The sequence below is a fragment of the Lepisosteus oculatus genome, chromosome 1 (genome assembly GCF_040954835.1).
Source record: "Lepisosteus oculatus isolate fLepOcu1 chromosome 1, fLepOcu1.hap2, whole genome shotgun sequence".
Lineage (NCBI taxonomy): Eukaryota > Metazoa > Chordata > Actinopteri > Semionotiformes > Lepisosteidae > Lepisosteus > Lepisosteus oculatus.
Genome location: NC_090696.1, coordinates 9,796,194 through 9,818,963, shown reverse-complemented (window position 1 = coordinate 9,818,963; position 22,770 = coordinate 9,796,194).

Genomic DNA, 22,770 nt, shown 5'->3' with positions numbered 1-22,770 from the left:
CCTTGTTACAGAGAAAAGCTGCACAAGCCACAAGCTACCAACTATTTGACCAGCAAATTTTAAATTCCTATAGTCCAATATTCCCAGTATCCAGAATACATTCTACTAATGGAAGACACATACTCAGAGCGACTTTAATGATATGATGGAGTGTTAATCTTTCATGTTGAAAATTCTGATTCATCTTGCTACCAGAAAATAAAATCACATTTCCCAATACCTACAGTATATAACAAATATAAAAACTGCAATAGAAAAACGAGAGAAAAAAACTGCTCCCAGTTCACATCTGGAATTCACCATGACAGACAGTACCAATAAATAGATATGAATAATGGCAATGTGAATATTAATTATCTCTGACCCTTTCTAGGTGCTATAAAATATAACTATCTAAGCAGTAGATATTCTACAGTATTTCTGTACAGTAATACTGTACAGTTCTACAGTAATTCTGCTTTGCCATGTAGAAAATCAAAGGCAACAGCCACAAAGAGCTATTTAACCCTTATTAATGCTTTAACTGCAGAAACAAGTGTATATGTGTATCTTACAATGATCACCTTTTGGTGTTATGTTGTGTTTTGAGAGCTAACATGGTGCTCTTTAAAAAAAAAATTGTATTCTTGAAACACATTGATTTATTTAAAAAGGGTGGGACAATAATGCTATTCAATCACATAAAAAACACAGGAAAGATTACAAACAACTGGAGGCCATCCAGCCTATTCTTGAATCTTTAAGTTTATTGAATCTTTAATCAGATTCAGATTCAACAACATAGCTTATTCCAATGCTCTGACAGCCCTTTGAGTAAAGAAGTGCCTCCTCTTCTTTGTATTAAATGTTTGGTAGTTTCCATTTTTGCCCATCTTTGCATGTTGTTCACCATTTATTAACTTTTCGTTCGGAAATGATCGAAACATCACAATCATTCAATTTTATTACATTAGTCATTTACGGATTTGATACAAACACATTTGTAACTTATGCACAGATCTTCAATTGTTAAGACAAATTTGGAGATTACGTTATCATGCAAAACATTTAAAGTATGTAAATATAAAACCGCCATTTAAGGAACTTTTTTTACAACTGTAAAGCAGTTACAGATACTAGAAGAATTAAATATTTGCACAAAACCCATATGGTCTTTCATATAAGAATTGCAAACCATAAATGTAAAGAACTATGCATCTGACTGAAAGGGTAGTTGTTCCACACTCGGAGTAAGAAACAAGACACCCAGCCATGTTATTGAAGTGGATACCATGGATTCCTAAAAGAAATGCAGGGATGGGTAAGATGTGCTGAATGGCTTCTCATTTGTGCACTTTATACTCCTCATTATACTCCTATGAACTATTTCCAGTTCCACAAACAGTTACTTTTCCCTATTAATCTACCTCTACCTTGCATTTATTTTGAATACTAACTGCAATTCCCAGCTTGTGAAGCATTTTGTGATATTTGAGTTCTGATGTACCTTTTATCGCACCCTGTGTCCGACGTTGACAACACAGAATATTGTAAAAATAAGTCATGTGTTTCAAGTGTAATGAACCCAATACCCTGCATTTCCCCAGCTGACAGGTGTGGGACACAATGTGCTAGTTACCACTGAATAGAATCCCTCCAGTGAGTCAGCTCTGCTCAGTGCACCAGCACTAAATCTGGAGCCCAGGACTGCTGACAAACCCACTCCATCCATCTCCCTCTAACGTAAGTGCTGATAAATTGCGTTTCCACAGAATCTGAAGCTGCTGACAAAGACAGTTTGTCTGTGTTGACCTAGCCCTGAAACAAACTCTGTCTGCTGCAAATTCATTGTTGATGTTTCTTGCTTGCATAAAAAAATGCTTTAAAATGTTGATGCATTTGTAGCTTAGGTACTTGCATTTTTTATTACTATTTTATTATGATTGTTGCTGTTTTACCAGTGAGCATGAGCAAATATTATATTTTATTTAGTAAAGTCATCCTGATTTGATGCAGCGCCTTTCTAATTCTGTCAAATTTCATTTGTTTGTCATTTCATTTCAGTAGTTATAGTTTTTTCATGTCATTTATTATTACATCTGTCAGTTATTATCTGTCATTGTTTCAATGACAGAGTACATCTTGCATCGTACTTTGTAAAGTAGCTGTGTTAACTGCATTTAAAGTCTATCAGATCCTTGAAATTAAAACATGATGCTGATGATAACTAAATGTACACAGAAATATTCATCATCGTTTTCCAACATTACACCTTCAACATTTATTGTTTTTTGGAAATGATGTATACTACAGAATATACTGTAGAAAGCTCTGTTCTGTAAATAGTTCTGTAAATCTCAGTTTCCTATATTGCTTTATAAAATATATCACTTAAACAAGCTTATTCATAAAAATTGAAATGAGGTCAGATACAATCATATTCAACACCACACATGCACTTTAACCGCAATGGACTTCAGTCCAGTCCATTGTGTATCCTGCCTTGCGCCCATTGCTTGTTGAGATGGAATCTGGTTCTCCCGTGACCCTGAATTGGATGAAACAGAAAATGGATGAATGGACATGCACTTTAAATGTCAAACACTGAATTGCTCAACAAATTGAATCTTACCTTGAAAAGGATAAAGCTCTATGCTTTTCTGTTTCAAGAAATTACATTTTCATTAGTGACAGTCTGCTCATTCCAGAAAGTCTTGACTTTATTTTGACATTCCACTTATACTGAGTCTGCTGAAATGTAGTTTTGTTAGTTTGTAAGTGTGTGTGGCTTCTCACTCTGGGGAACTTGTGCTTCAGCTGTATAAGGATTTAGCCTAAAGCCGTTCATTTGTGAAATTCATGGTTTTGTTTTCCTTAGAGGAATTTAGAAAATTCAGGGAAGCATTTGCAAGTAACATTTACATTCTACGTCCCACTGTAACACTGGACACACAATAACAGGACAATGCGTATTTTCCACACAAAATTAGAAGTGTGAGATTTTTTATCTTGAAATTCATGCTCTGTATTAATGAGATATGGATACCAACATCATGTTATTGAAGTAATTGCTCTTCAGTATTCTTGAAATATTGTCTGCATTTAAACCTAATTCCCCCTTTGTTTGATCTATTGTCTAATAGAAAATTGCTAAATTAATTCTAGATATATACTGTATATCAAGTAAGATGTTGACAATTGTACTTTGAACATGCATATTTTAGTTCACATACCTGTATATACACAGAGAAATTTGAATCATATTACTCATTGAACGTTAGGTAGAACATGGTTAAATAACATTTTATTATGGACATTTTGACAATCTTTGTAGCAAATCTGAGTGGATTTAAGAGGTATAAATTTAAAAGTTTAATAATCACTGTTATAATTATATTAATTTGTTCAAATTGTAAAAGATTATCGGATATTGTGACAAGCGTGACAAATTATTTCTACTTTTCTATAGAAATGCTGTAGTAAACACTTAAATGTACAGTATACAATACTGTAGCTTACTTAATGCTTAAATAACTGCTAAATACCAAATATTTGTTGACATTTTTATTTTGAAATCCGAATTAACATTGCATTGCATAAAATTATTAGCCACAGGTTAGCTATCCTTCAGAATCACAAAACATCTCATTTTCAAGAACTTGATGCTGTACAGTATATAATGTTGAAGTCTTTAAAGTACATAGGAATAATTGAATAGGTTCCATTTAACACAACCAAAATGCTAAGAACTATTATCACATAGGAGACTCATTCTGATTATTAGTCTTCTTACACCATAACATGGAAAGGGTTATTCAAATCATTGTTAATTGTAAACAGAACATCACATGGAGGATTAAAAGAAATTAAAAGCCACATTAAGGACATGAGATTGAATAATGAAATATTGTAGTATGTGATATTTGTATTTCTGCTTCATTTCAATTATCTGCTATACAGTATTTTGACCATATTTAAATCAGCAAACATGTATTGTTATAATAACCCATTGTTGATTTATGTAATTTATGGCAGAAGAAAGGCTTCTCACTGACCCATTAAAATAGAACCACAATAGAACAAGCTCATAGACACTTTTCCAACAGATTGTTTAACCTGAAATGAGCGACGGATGGAAAGGGATAAAAAATATACAAATATTGCATTTGAATTCATATTGTTCTACCTACAGTATAGCTATATACTAAAATGTACCCTGTCATAATCCATGTCCTCCCTGAGTCTGATACCATGACACAGATCAACAATTTACCCGAGGCATGTCATACTAAACTTCAGACACTCTGGATACACTGAGCATTTTGTGAGTTATGGCATTTTGCTCAACAGACTGAATTCCGTTATTATGCCTTTATACTAAAGGCCACACTGGATGATTCAATAAGGATGTACGTACCTACTGTACACTTCTGGAATAATACCAGTGTGGGCCAAGTTCTGGCATTGTAAAGAAATCACTATTTTCACTGAAGAATGTTTTTATCTATTGCAAGGAACTGGGAAGAAAAAGAACAGCTTAGAACAATATAGTCATTTATTGCCAGAATGCAGAATGTTTAATAGTTCACAAGCTTGTAAAGGGCAGTACAGGTCTAGTATTTAGATCTCCACAAACTGTTGTCAAACTCAGAGGTCTGACTGCATATGCTTCACTTGGGTAACAAATATATGAAACACTCTACAGCTGGATTCGACATGATATATTGTATGTTGTCTCCCTGCAGGGAGACCAAGACAACAGCATTGTCATCCTGAAGCTAAGTACAGTAAGCCTGGGCCTGATGGTAAGGGAAGCCTCCTTTCTTTTTTCGGATCAATATAGTGGTATGGAAAGATGTTTGGATGAGATATGAGATATTACACAGAGGTGTTCACTATCTGTTAATTAAAGATCCCACATCAGATTTTCAAAAACTTTGGTGTCCAGGCTAGATCCCACTCACTCCCTTCTCTACCTGATCTGCTGTATAGTACGGCTGATGTCATATACTGTAATTGAGTGAAGCAAGCTCCTTCAATGATTTAATATATGAAGTGTATTAGCATCACTTGGGATGAAAAGCTCTATGACTGTTAATATATTGAATCATTATTATTATTAAGACATCTTAAATCTTAAAACACCCACATAATGTTGGCGCATTCCAGAAAATATTTTTAAAGTTATAATTGCCAATTATTTTAAGACTCTCTGACAACAACCTATGGACACACTGTACTTGGACAAGGAAGCTATTTAGATACAGCATGCTACAGTATGACCACCTGTAGTACCTATTGCTATTTGACACACTGCAAACTCCACAGTGCCTGACAGAAGAGGTGGTATTGGAGGAGCAGGAAACTCACTGCAAACAGGGCAGTAAAAACGAGATAACCTGAAGCATGACAGGTTTTTCATGTTGGTTCACAAGTATACATTTGCCAGGTGCTCTTTTTGTCTTTAGTTCTCCACATCATGTAAATATCATTGCATTGCCTTTCAAAAATATAATCCATATTATATAGATATAAGGCATATTGAGTGGAAAACCATTGGGTAACTCCACATTAATACACAGTAATTACATGAAGATAAATATCAGGGAATGTTGAAATAAACATGATCTCAGCCTATTTGTTTTCCTACGAATCATACAACTAAATGAGTTTGTCTAAAAATGAATTTTGCATTTCAAGTATGTTGAAAATAAGATATAAATTAAAAAATGAAATTAACTATATCTGATAAATATAATGTGCAAACACTTTGCAGTGACAGCATTTTACTTGCAAACATCTGTCACACAATGGTAGTTATTTTTATGCATTGAGCCTTGAAGGAAAGCCAATTTTTCCATCGGAAGGCTGCTTTGATGACACATTACATTAGTCTTTCCTTGTGGGATATGAAATTGGCCTGCACGTGTAATGATTTAGCAGCTGTAGATATAACTATTTGCTTATTTTTTGATGATTTAGTGTGGACTGTTTCAAAATGTATTGTAGAATACATTCTAAAAGGTCAGTGACAAACTGAGAAAAGCTGAATTTGTTTTATAAATGGATTATCTGAGAAAGTTTTAAAATGGTTATTGGTAATTCCTGATAAACCCATATATTGGAAGCAAGTATTTTTTAACATCATTCGTTTTTTGTTTGTATTCTACTCTATTATTATAATATCGAAAAGTTCCAATTAGGAAAACCTTAAATGGCTTCAGGATCATGATTCTGCAGTATCAAAATAATAACAGCTTGTAGTACATTGTGTCCTGAAAGCCTCAGATGCCACATCTGTGTTTTCCAGAATGGCTTTATCATGATAGAAGACAAGTCATTTCCAGTTGAAGTAACTTTCTTTTTTCTAATCACAAACATGTGTGCTGCAGCTGAATTAATGCTCATGTTATCAGAAAGCAGGTTGTATGTTTTTAATAATTCTAGGGATACAATTGTTTATATGTGGTATATAAACATGTTGCAAAAACACTTAGACCTTACAATGCATTTGTAGTAGATTAGCATTCCTTATAATTGTAGGATGTTTATATGATAGGATGAAGAACAGAAAGATTCTGTAGGATAACTCTGAAAATTAATGTAATTTTCAACGCTGCTATTTATCTCAAGTCCTGATATCAGAAGCATTTCTTTTTTAGATGCTTACTGTTGTGCTATAAGCCCAGGAATGTCCACGCTTCACCTCTCCAAACACCACAGCCTTATCACACTAACAAAATACAGAACTAACTGTCTTTCTTATAACCCTCCTTCTTACACTGCAGTACTGTAGATCCTTCAGCACAGATGTGTGCAAAGAAAGTAAACTGGGAGAACTCTTTCTGCTCCCCATTGTACCCTTCTGACAAAAATCTGCTTTTTTTTCACTTTATGTCATCAATATATAAAAAAGAGATTTAAATAAACAATATATTATCATTGGTTATATGGAATGTACAAATGCTGCATATGGAATTCACTAAATTAGACACAAAAACAAACTGAAATATTTGTTATTGAACAGTATTGAAATCAATTAAGATGTATAATACAGTATGTGCCTAGACTTTTTCCTTGATGATAAAATAACACCTTGAAACATACTGTACATGCAGGTATATTTTATAGCATCAAAAATGCAAATATTCCAATGAAGCAACTTCTAAGATCAATTAAGGCTTCAATTATCTAATTAAGGTGGGATGGAATGAAAACTAGCAAGTGCGTGGGTCACCAGGACCAGGACTGGGAACTATTGGTATCGCTTTTGCAAAGAACTGGTTGTGCTAACCATAAACTAAGGCAACAATTGGATATATAACAGGGCACCTAAGACTGAAATCCAAAACCACCTTTAACCTTTCTCTGAATCCACGGCTTTCCACAAACATCCATGTGATAAGCCAGCTGTCGCAAGGACTGGAGTTATAGTTGACTTGCCACAACAAGCCATTAAGGCCTCTAATAGTTGTAAAGAGTCACACTTGAGGTGAATTTGATAATAAGTAAGATAACTGGTGTATGGTTATATTCCATAGGGTTATATTCCATAAGGCAAATTCTTATTCCATATTCTTATATGGATTGGATTATGTTTGGTTATAAAGGGGGTTCTGGGTGTTAACTGGTATTGGATTGTTGGAGAATTTGTTTGTAAAATATATCGTATAGTGAATTTACTAAGACTCCTTGCACTATACTTTGTGAGATTTAATGGTCGCAGGCCTCATGAGGCCCCATATTTGAGGTTAACCTATCACAGGATATATGTTTAATGTTTAACAAAGTTGAAATTTATTATCAAAACCGAATGACTTTTTAAAGTTTGCATCATTATGGAATAGTGGTGCATTAATCAATGTGCAGGAACAAGTTCCTTCCTGATAATAGATTTATGTTTACTTATAAAAGGGAGGGCTAAAAGAAAGCGTTCAATTGAACAATAATTTCAATGCCAATGAAATGGAAAGAAATTCTTTGTCAGAAGGTACAGTATAAGGAGTTTGAAATGTATATATGAGGCATAATTTTATATATTTAAACAAAATTGGAAGTAAGAAGTAAAAAAAAAATCCTTACACTTATATAGAGCTTTTCTGGTTACCCCACTCAAAGTGTAATGGGTGGCTCACTTCCACCACCATCAATGTGTAGCACCCACCTGGATGATGCAACAGCAAGCAAAGTGTGCAAGTACGCTCACCACACGTCAGCTATCAGTGAAAGTGCATTAAAACCTAATGGACTTCAATCTGACAATATACAAAAATAGCAGAAGACAAAAAATAGTTCATTGAAGATGTAAAAGACCTCTGAGGTTCTCCAGGTCCAGGATAACAGTGATTCAAAATATATTATGTATTGTACAACTAGTACAATATTTAGCAAATTGGACCATACATTTTCGAATTTGAGAAAAACATTGGTTTTTAAATTTAGTAAAGTATGTTGATTGCGACTACTGAAAATCTTAGATCAGATTGATCTACTTCAAGGTGTATTGTCCACAAAAAGATCAAAAGAACAGTTTGGTACATCACCTCATGTCAAATAATTGCATAAATTATACAGGCATCAAATTGCTTTTTAACCTTATATTAAATAACAAAAACCCTTAAATCAGTAAAAATAATAAATAATAAAGAGGTTTGAGCTGTAGTATAATATTGTAAATTATATTTAAAAACTTAAGGCAAATTCTTATTATGAGACTAAAATAAGTATTTCTACATGTGTAATTTCAGATTTGATCAGAGCCTAGAAAAACTATTTCATTTAATAAAATGAACTCTATGACAACATATACTCATTTTTTTTAGAATGATACAATCTGGAAATTCTTTCACACACAGAAACATACCCCTTCTGAAAATCTTGTGTGATGTGGCAAGATTTAAAACATCTACCATAAAGTTGGATTGATCACAGTTCAGGTCAGTGACTTGCTGACATTTTGATCTTGTTGAGCTAAGGTTGGGTGTGACCTTTGACCTGTGGTCCTTTCAGATGAGGTATAAACACTGGGTCCTGACATGCTCACATCTGTCTTGGTTAGACTGATTTCTGCTGCAGCTAACCTAATGAAAATCAAAATGATTTTATCTGAATGACCAGCGAATTCCCAGTTTTAATTTGTATCAACATGTCTCTGTCAAGACCTTTTGCTTTTGGTAGCTTCCCGTATCTGCTACAGAAAATCTCGAATAAAAAAGTGCTTCATCTTTCAGCAGTGGTAAAAAGCTCTGAGATATCCTACAACAAGCTGCCCTAGCTCTGCAGATAAACATGATTGATGACGAGATGGGTATTGTCCTTGCAACAAATAGTGAAACAAACAAATTGACAAAAGTGTGGAGCCAGGTTTATTGAGAATAAGTAGACCTACAGTATGTAAGGATGACATGTTCAATTAATGTCAAAGGACATAAAATTGTATTTAGTCTTATTTAGTATACTGTACTTTGTACCTGTACAGTTTTTGGAATGTAAACACTTCAGGAAAAGAAGATGTTTAATGTGTTAAATAAAGGGTATCTATTATTGGTCTGCATTGAATTTTTTGTAACTGGAATTTGTCATTTTTATGTTTAATATTTGAAGAGTGGAAATTATTGTTGCAATTCACTGACTATGAAAAGTATTTTTTAAATAACTGCTGATAATTGTGATATCTTATTGTGGCATAGGGAGCATGCATTTTTCACTTAATTATTTTTTACAATTATAGATGGTTTTATTTTTATCATAAAACTAGCACAGCCTTGGACCGCTTTAGTTTAATTAGTAGAAATGTGTGATTTTAATATGTTGCTGATACACTATGTTGATATACTCTGTCACATTAGTACAAGAAAGAGGTTATATTATTGTTTAATTTACAGCAGCGAAGATTTATTGCATTAAGTAGTTGTGTCAGCATGCGTAGGCTGCAAAGGAATAAAGGTTTATTCCATTCTGGAAGGAGAAATAAAGAAACGCAATGCATGGAATAAACCTCTACTTGTTCATTTACTGTATTGATATGTGTTCTGTCTTTCAACAGACAAAATGCAAACTGTATTTTAATTTATGTTTTCAGATTTTGGATAGCTATAGGGGTTTCAGTAACAACAAGAGTGGTTATTAAAATGATCAGTTCTCTCTGGAAACAATAATTTGATCATGCTCAATCCATCCCCACTGCATGCAGATTGTACAACCTGAACACACTGCTTTAATCCCAAAACACAATGTCTTTGAGATCTTGGATAAATAGTGTCTGTAGGCACCTCTGCAAGCCAGATGTCTCACCTGACACTTGTTTCAAGCTTAGATGCAGATGAAAAAATGAGACACTTACTATTCTTGCTTTGTCTATAAAAGAGTGATGAAAAGTCAGAGAGGAAGTAGTCAGATTTTGGATAGAGATTATATTCATATTTTATGTTTAAATTTACATCTTAGATATTATTTAAATATCCATAACCACAGAGACCACAAGCCTTAATAACTCAGAAACCCCAGGAAACCACCTAAAGTTATTTTGGTCATAAAGTTTAAGATGCAACTCTAGAAAAGCTCTCCAAATTCCAAGGTTATATCTCCATGACTCTTTGAATGTACATACAGTACTTAATTCCAATTTTAAGTAAGTAAATTCAAGATACCTGGTATTTTCAAACATGTTGTACCAGTGTGACCTCAGCGATAATGAACTACAGACCATAACCACAGGACCTCAAAATATTTTCTATTTGGCTGATGTCTGCCACGTTTTGTTACAAAAACAAAATGTTCCCCATATCATTAAGTAAAATAAGAAGTAAAAAGTGTATATTTTTGATTTTCTGGTATAGAGGAATATTGATTTTACTACTGATTTGTCAATTCAATGACAAACCAAATCACAACACATTTCTCTCTCAATTGTTTTAGAATCTTAAAACTGAAACTCTGCAGAATTATTTTTATACAAGTTAATAGAAACAGAAAAATAGAACAAAATCCATTAAAATTTGATTTGCAATCAGAGCATAACATTAAAATTTCATTTGATTTCACTCACTGGAAATTGCTTGTTGTTTTACAAATACCTAAAGATTTTTGGGTGTGTAACCGAACTGATATTCAGAACAGCCATAGAAGATATTTAAACACATGAAAGGATTTTCAAGGATTAATTTCAGTGTCCTTGTATACCAACAGTGTTTGAGGTACATTAGAGGGTAAAAAAGAATATTGAAAAGAAAATGATTGAACAGGGATTCAATAAAGATGTATTAGAATTGTAGTGATGTGGTCACAGAGCCTGGATGGAGCAGCTGAGTTTTTGGCCATTTGAAGTTTGTTTAGTGACTAGGTAGGGAAACTACTGTAAAGTCTATTACAGTAATCCAGCCAAGATGTGATGAAAGTACAGTATGTGTTCACTATATGAACAAAATCTGAAAGGCAAATAGCATACAGTAGTATATTAGCAATGTCAGCATGTTTTTCACCAGCGTGATGAGATATCTTTTATATATACAGTATATACAAAGATTTAGCTGCAATGGGGGAAGTTAATAGAGTTAATAGAACAGATTGGAATAATCTAGAGCTTGAAGACAAAAGCAGTTGCTTAAACAGCTATCGATTCGTGTTTGTGGGGACAAACCATGAATAGGGTTAAATAGAGATTCAATTACAAGCCTATTATTTCAGGTTGAGTTAGTCTAATGAAATAGACAGAGATGGATCAAAGTTGTCATTGTCTTTAAAAAATATTTGAAAAACTGAAAAATGCATCAGTTAAATTGGATACCTTTCAATGGCATTTTTAGGGTGTTTTTAAAGGACATCATAACATACCTAAATAAAAAAAAAATACCTCTTGACAAAATGAATTCACAATCTCAGACAATACTTACTGTAAGCATTATGAATAATTCCCTGCCTCTCAGCGTATTTTTCCTGTGATATTACAAAAGAAAATCCATAGTACCTAAAGGCTGGGGACAGAAGAGGTTCTTCCAGACTTTCTTTTGATCAAAACTGAGTAACAACATGATGAATTCTTAAATTATCTGTTAAAACCTGTGCTCATCTAGTGATGTACTCTATTTGCGGTTTAAAACAATGCGGTAGTTCTTAGGACATATTGCAAATTCACACACATTCATTGGGAGAAATATTAATTTTATAGTATCTAAGGAAAGAGGAAAATCATGATAAACAAAAAATGTACATTGTAAATAATAATGACATACCCCCTGGCAATATTTTAATAAAATGCTTTTGTTAAGTGACACTCAGGTATGAAAAAACAGCTTCTGTCCCCACGGTTTAGCATTAAGAAAATGACTATGCCAATAACTGATTTTCTCCATTCATTTTTACATACAGTACAAGCAAGAATAAGCAAAGCCTTAGGAGAAGGACATTAAAGTAATGTAAAGCCATCTGTGTGTGAAAATGTGTGAAAATAATACTGGACTGATTTGACTCCTGTGCAACAGACAATTTTTGCCCCAGAAGCAAATCAGAGTTCACAGGGAAAATAAAATATAATTCAAAAGCGTGAATCCTATCTTTTTAGTTCCGATAACAAATGTGATGTATAGTTGATGGATATTAAGACCTGATACACTGCATATATAATGATTCCATTCTTTCTGTGTAGGTTAAATGTTTTTTGTACTGGTATTTCTTTGAGTTTCAATATTCATTCATTCTTCTGTGAATCGTAGTTTTTGCATTTTCTCTACAGCCATGGTTTAGATACTCTAATTATAGGCTTTACTGTTACTATTTTGGAGATCTCTTTGGATTTTGATAGACCAAAACTGCAGGGCACATTCATCTTCTCAGACTAGAAATAAGATCTCTTCTTTCTGGTTTGGCTGCTTAAAAAAATAACCTCCACTTGATATGGTTAGCTTTACTCTTAAAAATGTGCAGTCTTTACTTTCACAAAGAGGAGAATGGATTATATTTCATCTGAGGAAATTTTTTTATTTGGCTTGCAATGGTAACAGGGTTATTTAATTGCTACACAGATGGAAATTTTCCTTCACAAAGGCTCTTAAATAACCCTATTAATGATATATGAAAGGCATATCGAAACAACATGTAAATGATGCTGAAACAGATAAAAATGTGAGACGCATATATACAAATGATAGAATTTAAATCTGAACCTTAAGTCATGTTATGAATGGGGAAATATGTTTTAAATTTGCATTTATAATATCTTGAAAAAGAATTAACCTCCTAATATGAATTGAGGGACTATTTTTAATCAAAACCTGAATGCTCAAACGGAAAAATTTTATGGGTAAAGGAGTTACATCTCAACAAAAATCTCGAGAATCAGAAACTAAAATATGTAATTTATACAAGTATTCTGCCTCTTTGCTATGGAAAACGTAAATTAGTTCAGGTGCACAAAATTACTTGTGAGCTGCATTTTTTGTTTGTATCAAATCATTTAAGATTGAATTAAGTTGAATTATTTGCCAATTCCCATTCCATTTTGTTTTTCATTTTTAAGTTGCCTTATACATACAATCATCATATGCCTTGTTTGTAGTAAGATTTTTTCAATTGCATTTGATTAGAAAACCGTTTATACATGTAATATATTTTTATATATTTATTGTACACTATATATATACTTTTTCACATATTATTTTAAGAAGTTAAACACTTCTTTTGACAAGAGCATTTATCAGATTAAATGAATGAGGTGAGAAAGACAAGCTCAGCTGTTTTTGGAAGCTGATGATGAACTAATAAATCTTAGGTGCAGATACTCAAACTACTCTGAAATATACTGTTTTGTAAGCATTTCAAGCTAATTAGCACAAAAAAGGAAGAATAAGTAATTATTATAATGAAGAACAACACATTTCTTACGCAGATGAGCATCAAAAGAAACATTGCACTCACAGCTGCAACATATTTTCATGGTTTTTAAAAGGACAATGAGAAAATGTTTTTGTAGAAGGTGTTCTTACATGTTATTGAAATAAATAAGGTAAATTAATTATGTGGATGAACATTTGTCAGCAACAGTGATGATGAACTGATGGTCGTCTGTGAAAGACATGTTAGTAGCATATTTCTCCATTGCTGAAAGCAATACAAACTGCACACCTGCTCCTCTTATAGCTTGTACCTTATCTTGTAGATACCAGGTAAACATGTGCCTATTAACTGGTCTTTGAGCCACGGATTCTGCATGTCATTCCAACTCATCTAACATATGTTCAGAACTCATCGGTTATGTCAATTATTTTTTCACAATTTACATGAGCAAACGTGTAATGAACTCCCAGGACTTTATCAATGTATCACGGGGCAGTCATGTTGTCATCAGTTGTTAAAAGTGAAGTCTGTGGCACACTCCTCCTCAGACCTATGGCCTGTCATTGATGGATTGGGTTTAGATGTATCACCATTCCACATTAGAAATGATGGGCTTGAACATCCCAGAGAGTGAGCAGCAGTGTAATTCAACCCTTAATGCACTGGTCATTCTTGTCCTGGTAAATGAAAGATGTTTTTTCCTGTGTTTTTCTTTCCTGATTTACAACAGACCTGATGGTTCAATTCAAAAGGTTAAATCATCTCATCACCTGTGCCCAATCAACTCTCTCACTAATGAGGTGATTCAGTGCTCAGGCAACAGTCAATGATATTCAATCACGAATAATAATTTACATGATTTTACATCTGCTTTAACGCATTTTTTAAAAGAATTTACTAAGCTGCAAAAACTCACAACTCAAAAACCTAAGCTAAGTTGTAAGATTCAAACCACCTGAAAGAATACATTCTTAATTTTTTGCTTGGTTACAATTGGTAACAATTATGGCCCTTTTTCCATATCAGAGTGCAAGGAAACTGACCTACTAATCCCTACATCACTACATAACACACTGTGAGGAAACAGAAGCTGTGGATATGGAAGTTGACATAGTCTTGGTTGAGGACAACAAAACAATGTACAGTATGCCATCTGAAATGAAATAACAGCATCCACAATTGGCATTGTCATGAAAATGTCTGACAATGCTAGAAGCTAGATATGTTGTCCAACCAAACGTAAAGAGGTCAACCGTAAGTTCAATCACAAGAATACTTCATACTGAGAATGTGCCAAGTATACTGTGGAATACTAGAATGGTACATGCAGAATGACTGAAACTGCTGAAAGAATGATCGATGTAATTGCTATGTTTGGAAGTTATTGGACAGTATACTACAATCTATGATGTTTGCTGCCAGAAAGTTGAATTGTGGCCCTGTTCTAAGATTACACAATTCAGCCTACCTGCTGTGTTTTCCGGATGTATTACATGATCTCCTTACATGAAATACTAGAATTCACTAGTACTTGTACTGTACATCCACTGCAAGAATTCCATTTATCATGGTCTACAAACATGTGAACTTCCATCATGCATTGGTAGTACAAGATTGGGTTGCAGCAAATAATCACGATCCTTTTATCCCGTTCCCCTTTTCTCAGGGCTATAGCGAAATTATTTCTTGCCCGGCAAGGGAATGTGTATGATCATTCTGGCCATGGATGAGCCATGTAATAACATCATAGAACAGCAGTGCCAGAGGTGAATTAGACACTCAAAGAGATTCTTTTTTCCACACTGCCTTGATAATGAAGACATCAGATGTGATGTGGATGAAAATCATACCGAAGAGAGCTCGATCAAAGAAGATTAACGTGCTGCATATTAACATTATGCAAATGCAGATTATACCTCCTTTTGTATATTGAAAATAATTTGTCATTTTCCTTTTGTTCACAGTAATTTAGTTCACTTAGCATATCCTATTTTAAAAGGATGTATGGTCCATGAGTTTAAATTGATATTATCTTGTATTAAATAAGAATATTTGTCAAAAATGATTATATTATGTTTATTTGCGTATTTATTTTTATGAAAATATGTACACTGCTAACTATTAAATTTTAAACTATTGAATGTCTTGTTGCTATCATTTTGCTATCATTTGTGCTAATAGGTTTCTGATGCTGGAGTACAGTAAGTAGTCTTGTGTGTTTTGGGGGGGAAATGTGTCAAAGTATGGAACTTTTCTTGAAAATATGTCAAATAGAAAAAAATAAATTACTTACTATACTGTATATAGAAAAGCATGAACCCATGTATGGAACTTTTTTATAGTTTTCTTGAAAATGTGTCAAGTAGCAAAAAATAAATTACTTACATACTGTATATAGAAAAGCATGAACCTCAGTAAGGAACATTTTAATTTTTGCTTTTTTTCTTGATGTATCAAACTACCACTGTCTAGTAAAAGTATATCATTTTCATATTTAAAAAACTGCTACCATCAACTCTAATACTATTCTAGTATTTATGTGATTAAAATTAGTGGTCCTTTGAAGTTTTATAATATTTGTTTTGCATTAGGGGTCAAACATTTTAACTACAGTATGTAGTTAAAGTAATACAGTAATACAGTATACTGTATATTGTTATCTTCTTAATACTGGTAAGGCCAGGGTCATTCATACCGGGTCATACAACACCTCAGATAGCCTTGCTACATTTTGTTCTGCTCTGACAGGAAAATGAAGAGATTATTTTCAATGGATATTGTTCAGGTTAAATCAACTCCCATCTGGGGAAACAGAGAATTGACTTACTGTAGATGTAAAGACATATACTATACAGATATGTATTTTTACTACAGTATATACAATATAAATTCCTTAAAATACAGTATAATATACAGTATAAAGTCTTAAAGGTCCTGACTCTGTTGTTGTAAGAAACTGAGTTTTACAAGCTATGTATGGAGCAAGAGCCACGTTGGTATGATTTTATTTAAGATATGATTATATCTTAATCATATATTGTAAGTATGTACTGTATATTTAAAAGATGCAATCTGTCACACAGTTTAGGCATGTGTGTTAAAATAAAAGAACTCAAAAATCACTTCAGTTTTGTCTGTAAAATGTCTTACTAATTGTGATTTTCCACACTTTTATGATAAGAACTTACTGCAGCCCAGACCAAAGCAAACAGTGGTTATAGTTTAGATATTAATTTCTATTCCCTTTGCTCTGGAATAGTATATTATTTACAATACCAAAAGTATAATGCAGCTTTTTTTTTACTTTGGGAGTCCTTCAAAATCAAACAATAATTTCATAGAGTCAGAAAACAATTACACATTTATAATTCCATTAAAAACCTGAGAATTCACAATTACAATTCCATTAAAAACTTGAGAATATTTATAGTAGAACCCTTTCAACCTAGTTGTTTTCCTGATTAGAAGAGATGTTTTGACTAACATGGATCAGATCATATCTGAGACGAGACAAAACTTTCCCTGTAGCCGATAATTTTAGAACAGGGAGTCATGGCTGGTGCCATAAATTGTGCAACTCAAGATGTAGCTACAGCACTGATGAAAGGATATATCCTTTCACAGCTGCATTTTATGCCATGCTATTGTAAATGCTAAGTCTTGCCTTGGCACTATTCGTTACAAACCCCTACCAGTTCAAATATCAGTAAAAACCATGATAAGCACATTGTTCAGTACTTTCTTTTTTTCTGTCAGCTTCTACATTATAAAGAACTGTGGTATCTTCATCACTGTCCTTTATGTTATAAAAGTACATAATATCCCATTACCCTGTACAGATCCATGCTGGGCACCTAAATGTAATCCATATATCACATTCAGTATAAAGCTGGCGAACTTCATGTTTTCCTGAAATTTATAAATACATATACTGTAAAAAGAGGAATTGAGAATAAATACACTGAAATCATCTTTTAGTATCAATGTGAACTTGAAAAATCCTAAAAAATCGAGATTAAATCAATACAGCATTTCCCTCTCTCTCCTCAAATAGCCCCCTTCCCCTGCATCTCTGGCACTCCCCTCTAACTAAGGACTACAAGCATGTCTGATAGCTACACTAGAAGGATCAAGTGATAACGATTTGAGCACTTCAGGAGGAGCACTCCAAGACTACAACATCCTTCTGGCACTATTGATCAGAGCGGAGGAGAACTCCACATAAATAACGTTGAGACTTAACATTAAATGCAAATCTTTTTTTTCTCTTTCTCCAAAACGTTCAAAACAATCCACAGTATAGTTGTAATTAGTAGCTATATTAACCGGCAACTCACAACTGGCAACCCAATGAAACTAAGCAGGGGTGAGCCTGGCCACCTCCTGGGGAAGCTAAGGCTGCTGCTAGAATGAGCTGTTAATAGGGCCAGTAGGGGGCTCTTATCCTGTGGCTTGTGTCGGTCCTAATGTCCCAGTAGAGTGACGGGGACACTATACTGTAAAATAAAAAAGCTCTGTCCTTCAGATGAGATGTAAAACTGAGGTCCTGGCCCTCTGTGGTCATTAAAAATGCCATGGTGTTTCTTAAAAATAGTAGAGATCTCTTTATTAGCCATATACAATTCCTTGCATCAGGAATTTGTCTTTTTGCATACCCCAGTTTGCTCTCCACAAGACACTCACACACACAGATGGGAAGAGAGAAGCTTGGGGTCAGAGTTCAGGGTTAGCCATTTATACAGCACCCCTATAGCAGCTGGGGTGAAGGGCCTTTGTCAGGGCCTCATCAGAGTAGGATTCCTCTGCCAAGCACAGGATTTGAACTGGCAACCTTCCAGCCACAGGTTAATCATGGAAAATGTGAGCTAATTGGTGTCCTGATGAGTGCCCTTAGAAATAACAAACTAGGAAGAACACTTGTCCCCCTTGATAACATTGCTGAAAGGTTGTATAATATTATAACCATATTAGTTAAGCTTAACTAAGTCAAAAGGTAGACCCAGACCTCCATCTAGACCCATATTCCTACTTCTCCCAGTCAAAAACCTTGTTGGAGTTTAATAAAGGAAAAGTATAAGGTGAAGTGATATCTGTTGCCACATGTATAATATTATGAAGCTCAAGTCACTCTTCAAAAAAAACCTGACAATAGACACAACAAAAAGTACTAAAAGGTGTCAAGCAGCAAGCATGAGCTTATTATCTTCTTGTGTCATCTCTACAAGAGAAAATACATTCCTGACAAATCATTCTCCCTGATAAACACAGAGATTTAGTTAATCAGATTTTAGAGATGTTACTTTAAAGCTACCTTCTTTCAATCTGAAAACATACTTTACTATATTCAATTCGCAATTTATAGGTTTTTTTTCTACAGTATATACATTTTATTTTCAGAAACTATGATGAAGAAACTAATCTCTCTTTTTTGTCTCATCAATGTTACTTTAGGTGGCACCCTTTTTAGTGTTCATGGATGCATATCACATAGGGAAGCAGTAATTAAAACATCAGAGTTTTACAATTAAAAAGTGAAGTTTTGCCTTTAAGCAGAGTGGGGCATAACTTTACCATTTTGATTGACAGTTTTGTTTATTTTTTGAAAAATTATAACGCATGTACCCTCTTTTGTCTCTGCGGGAACCATTGTTAAATTTTCCACCAGCAGCATTGTTTATAATGGGTATATATTTTTAGAGATCTGGCAACCTCGTCCCTACAGAGTTGACTAAAGCATAATTTTAACATTAGAACAAAACCTACAGTAAGTACAGAAAGTATACAAGTTGCGAGAAACATTGTCAGTGACCTACCTTCTGTTTGACTCACCATTGAAATTACTTGGAGAAGACTAATTCTCAATTGTGATACAAATCTACCTATTGTGCTGGCACACGGGATGGCACTCACTAAGGGGCATTGATCTGAGGAGAAGCAACATCCTCTAATGCCCTGCACAGAGTCTCTGTGACCACTCTGGACTTCACATACTGTATACAGCTGGGCCTCTCTGGCCACACCCCTGCTCACTGATTCTCACAGGCTGCCAGAGAACCAGCAGCTAGACAGACCCTTTCACCACTTTGGATTTCACAAATAGAGTCTGGTCACTCTGGCTATACCCCTGCTCTCTAAACTTTACTCAAATGGAGTCTATTTTACTCATGCAGAGACTTTTACTCACAACCATTCAAGCATGACAGACATCTGAAAAGCCTTATAGCTGAGACAGTCGTGTTCTGTTGGCACACCTTCGGGACAGGCTGTTATTAAGTGCTTGTGGACGGATCCCCCCTGGGTTCTTAGTTCTTTATTCCTCTTCCAGGGGAAACTGTAGCAGTTCATCCCGCTGACGTCCTACACAACGAGCACATTCATACAGCTGCCAGCCTCATGCTGAATAAGCATATGCAGAAAACACACACATACATGGCTTGTTCACTCACAGCTGACTGATTCAAAAGCATGGATGTAAGCACATTCATAAGCACCACCGCTACAAACAGACACACACCTGCTGATTCCCAGCTATGGTCTATCCAGTCTCATTGTTGTGCCTCCCCCTGAGTCCAGTGAACCCAACAACACACACATAGATAGTGACCCCCTGATCGCTTCAGCTCGGCCAGACCACTTCCAGATATGCTGGGTGAACTACTGACGAATACTAACATACCACTCTAACATACACTCTTGCTTCTTTCTCTGACCTGAGCCTAGCTCAGACTGACAGGCCTGTCTCTTATTGTCCAGGTAAATATGCAGTCTGTACTTGTACCGCCACCCACAACTGTAGCTCCTCAAACCACATACCTTCTACAGCTGCGGTCATTTAGAGACATAACACTTCTCAAAGAGAAGCTCTAGCCCTCAGTATTTCTTTCTTGGGCAGCATTTTACTGTATTATGAATAACAGACAATATGTGATTAGGGAATATTGTTGTGAACACAGAAGAAAGCTGTGAAAATGCTATTAATGAAAATGTTTGTCAGACACATAACAACATTATCTCCGTTTACCAAGAAAAGGTACAATATATAAAAACACTTAGCATCAGCATAAGAAAGAAAAGATTTTGAAAAAAAAGGTCCTAAAAGGCCTAAAATAAAAGGTACTGTACCACAATCATATTTGCAGGAACAATTGGACTGGGCTCAGATACTCAGATACTCAGATAGATACTCAGATAGGAACAGGCTTTTACACAGGATTAGAATCATTAAAGAAGCAGATGGTCATCATTCACATACTGCACAGTGTTGTTTAGTTCCAGGATAACAATAGCCAAGATAGTTATTGTATGAGATAGTTAAAATATTGTGATCGGATCTGATAGGGTGCTGCCTGAGTACTGGCAGAGCGCTTGTTATTTCTTTGCGGTGTGCCGGTGTGTAGTCGTCTGCAGTTTTGGGGTTTCTGTTCTCCAGTATAGGAGAGAATCCTTTCTGAACAAGGAGAATAGATCGTCCTTTAGATCAGCGCAGGTTTTTGTGGAGCCGGCTTGGGAACACATTTGGTTCTAAGCTGACCCCCTTCTGTGGGCACGTGGGGATCTTAAAGCACAGCCCCGATTGGCGTCTGGTTTGGTAGCTGCGCATTCTCACGCTCCACGGAGTAGGAGGTGTGTCCCACTGTCACAGTATAGTTACAGAATAGTCAGCCAATATTGTCTTGAGGCAGGGAGTCATTTTTTGGTGAATTGTTGAGCTCCTTGCACAGTCACATTATCTTTGGTCTATGAAGTCTGGACCATTTTAGAGACATTCTTACCCTCTAGGCTTGAATATAAGGCAGGTGCAGTTACTTTTGGTGCATCTGCCATACAGCTTTGCAAAATTAGATCTACTCTTCAATCAGAAGCATTTCCACCCTCATTTGAGCACCTTTTCAGCTTCTAATGTATGTCTGAAAAGGTGGATGTAATTGTATTGCTGCTGTCCTAGGCACCTACCGTAGATCACTTTTCTAATTTGGCACACAAAAAAGAACTTTATACTATGTGGTTCAAGTTACTGATCCATTACAAATCTTTCAGAATTGAGCTAAAAAGATCCATCAAATTCCTTTTACATTATGATGTTTAAAAGCGTTTGATGTGTTTTTGTATTCTTTAGGGAAAATCTTTGTATTGAAAGATTTGATGTTTGTCTTTGTGTGAACTAGAAAGTATGGTCAGAAAATATTACTAGAAAGAAACAAAAATGAAATAATACTCTTATTTTTGTAGTAAGGCCATATGTAGGAAAAAGATATAGTAATCATTACGTAATACGCCTTTGAAAGTGAATGAGTTGAATACACTTTAATGCCTTGAATTGCACATTTTCAACATTTAGTGATTTCAAAAGGACAATATGAAGATTAAGCTGATTGTTGATTGAAAACAGAAAGATAATTAAACAAACTGTATTATGATATGAGCTGTCTTGTAACATGATTCAGTTCTTGCGCTGGATCCCTTAAGAATACATGTGAACAGGCAATGACAGATTTACCACTCAGTGAGCCATAGCTATGCTTTTATGTCAACATTTCCTGAGACAGATTTAATACTCGCGTGATCATTCTGTGGTCCTTTACACCCTGTACCTCAAGAAAAGCTCTAAATATCAATTTTGTTGCTGCAGAAGTAAAATAATTCACTCAAAATAATTAGATGCAAAAGGCTGCTGCATTAAACAGCTCTCAATTGTCAACAGTTTTTTGGCCCAGAATAGTTTCAATATTTTTAACTGATAGACATAGACCATTGTGAGGTGTTTTCTGGCTCAGGAATCAGACTGTAAAATATTGCTGTTGTGCAATAAAATGTTTAATATACTTTAAAGAAACAATATAATCTAGTAATTATTTTATTTTTAATTATTTTGTTAGAATTGATGAATGTGATAAATCTTTAAAGCTGGAGTACAAGTTAATTAGTCAGTAGACTCATGTAGCATTTATTGTTTTATAAAAC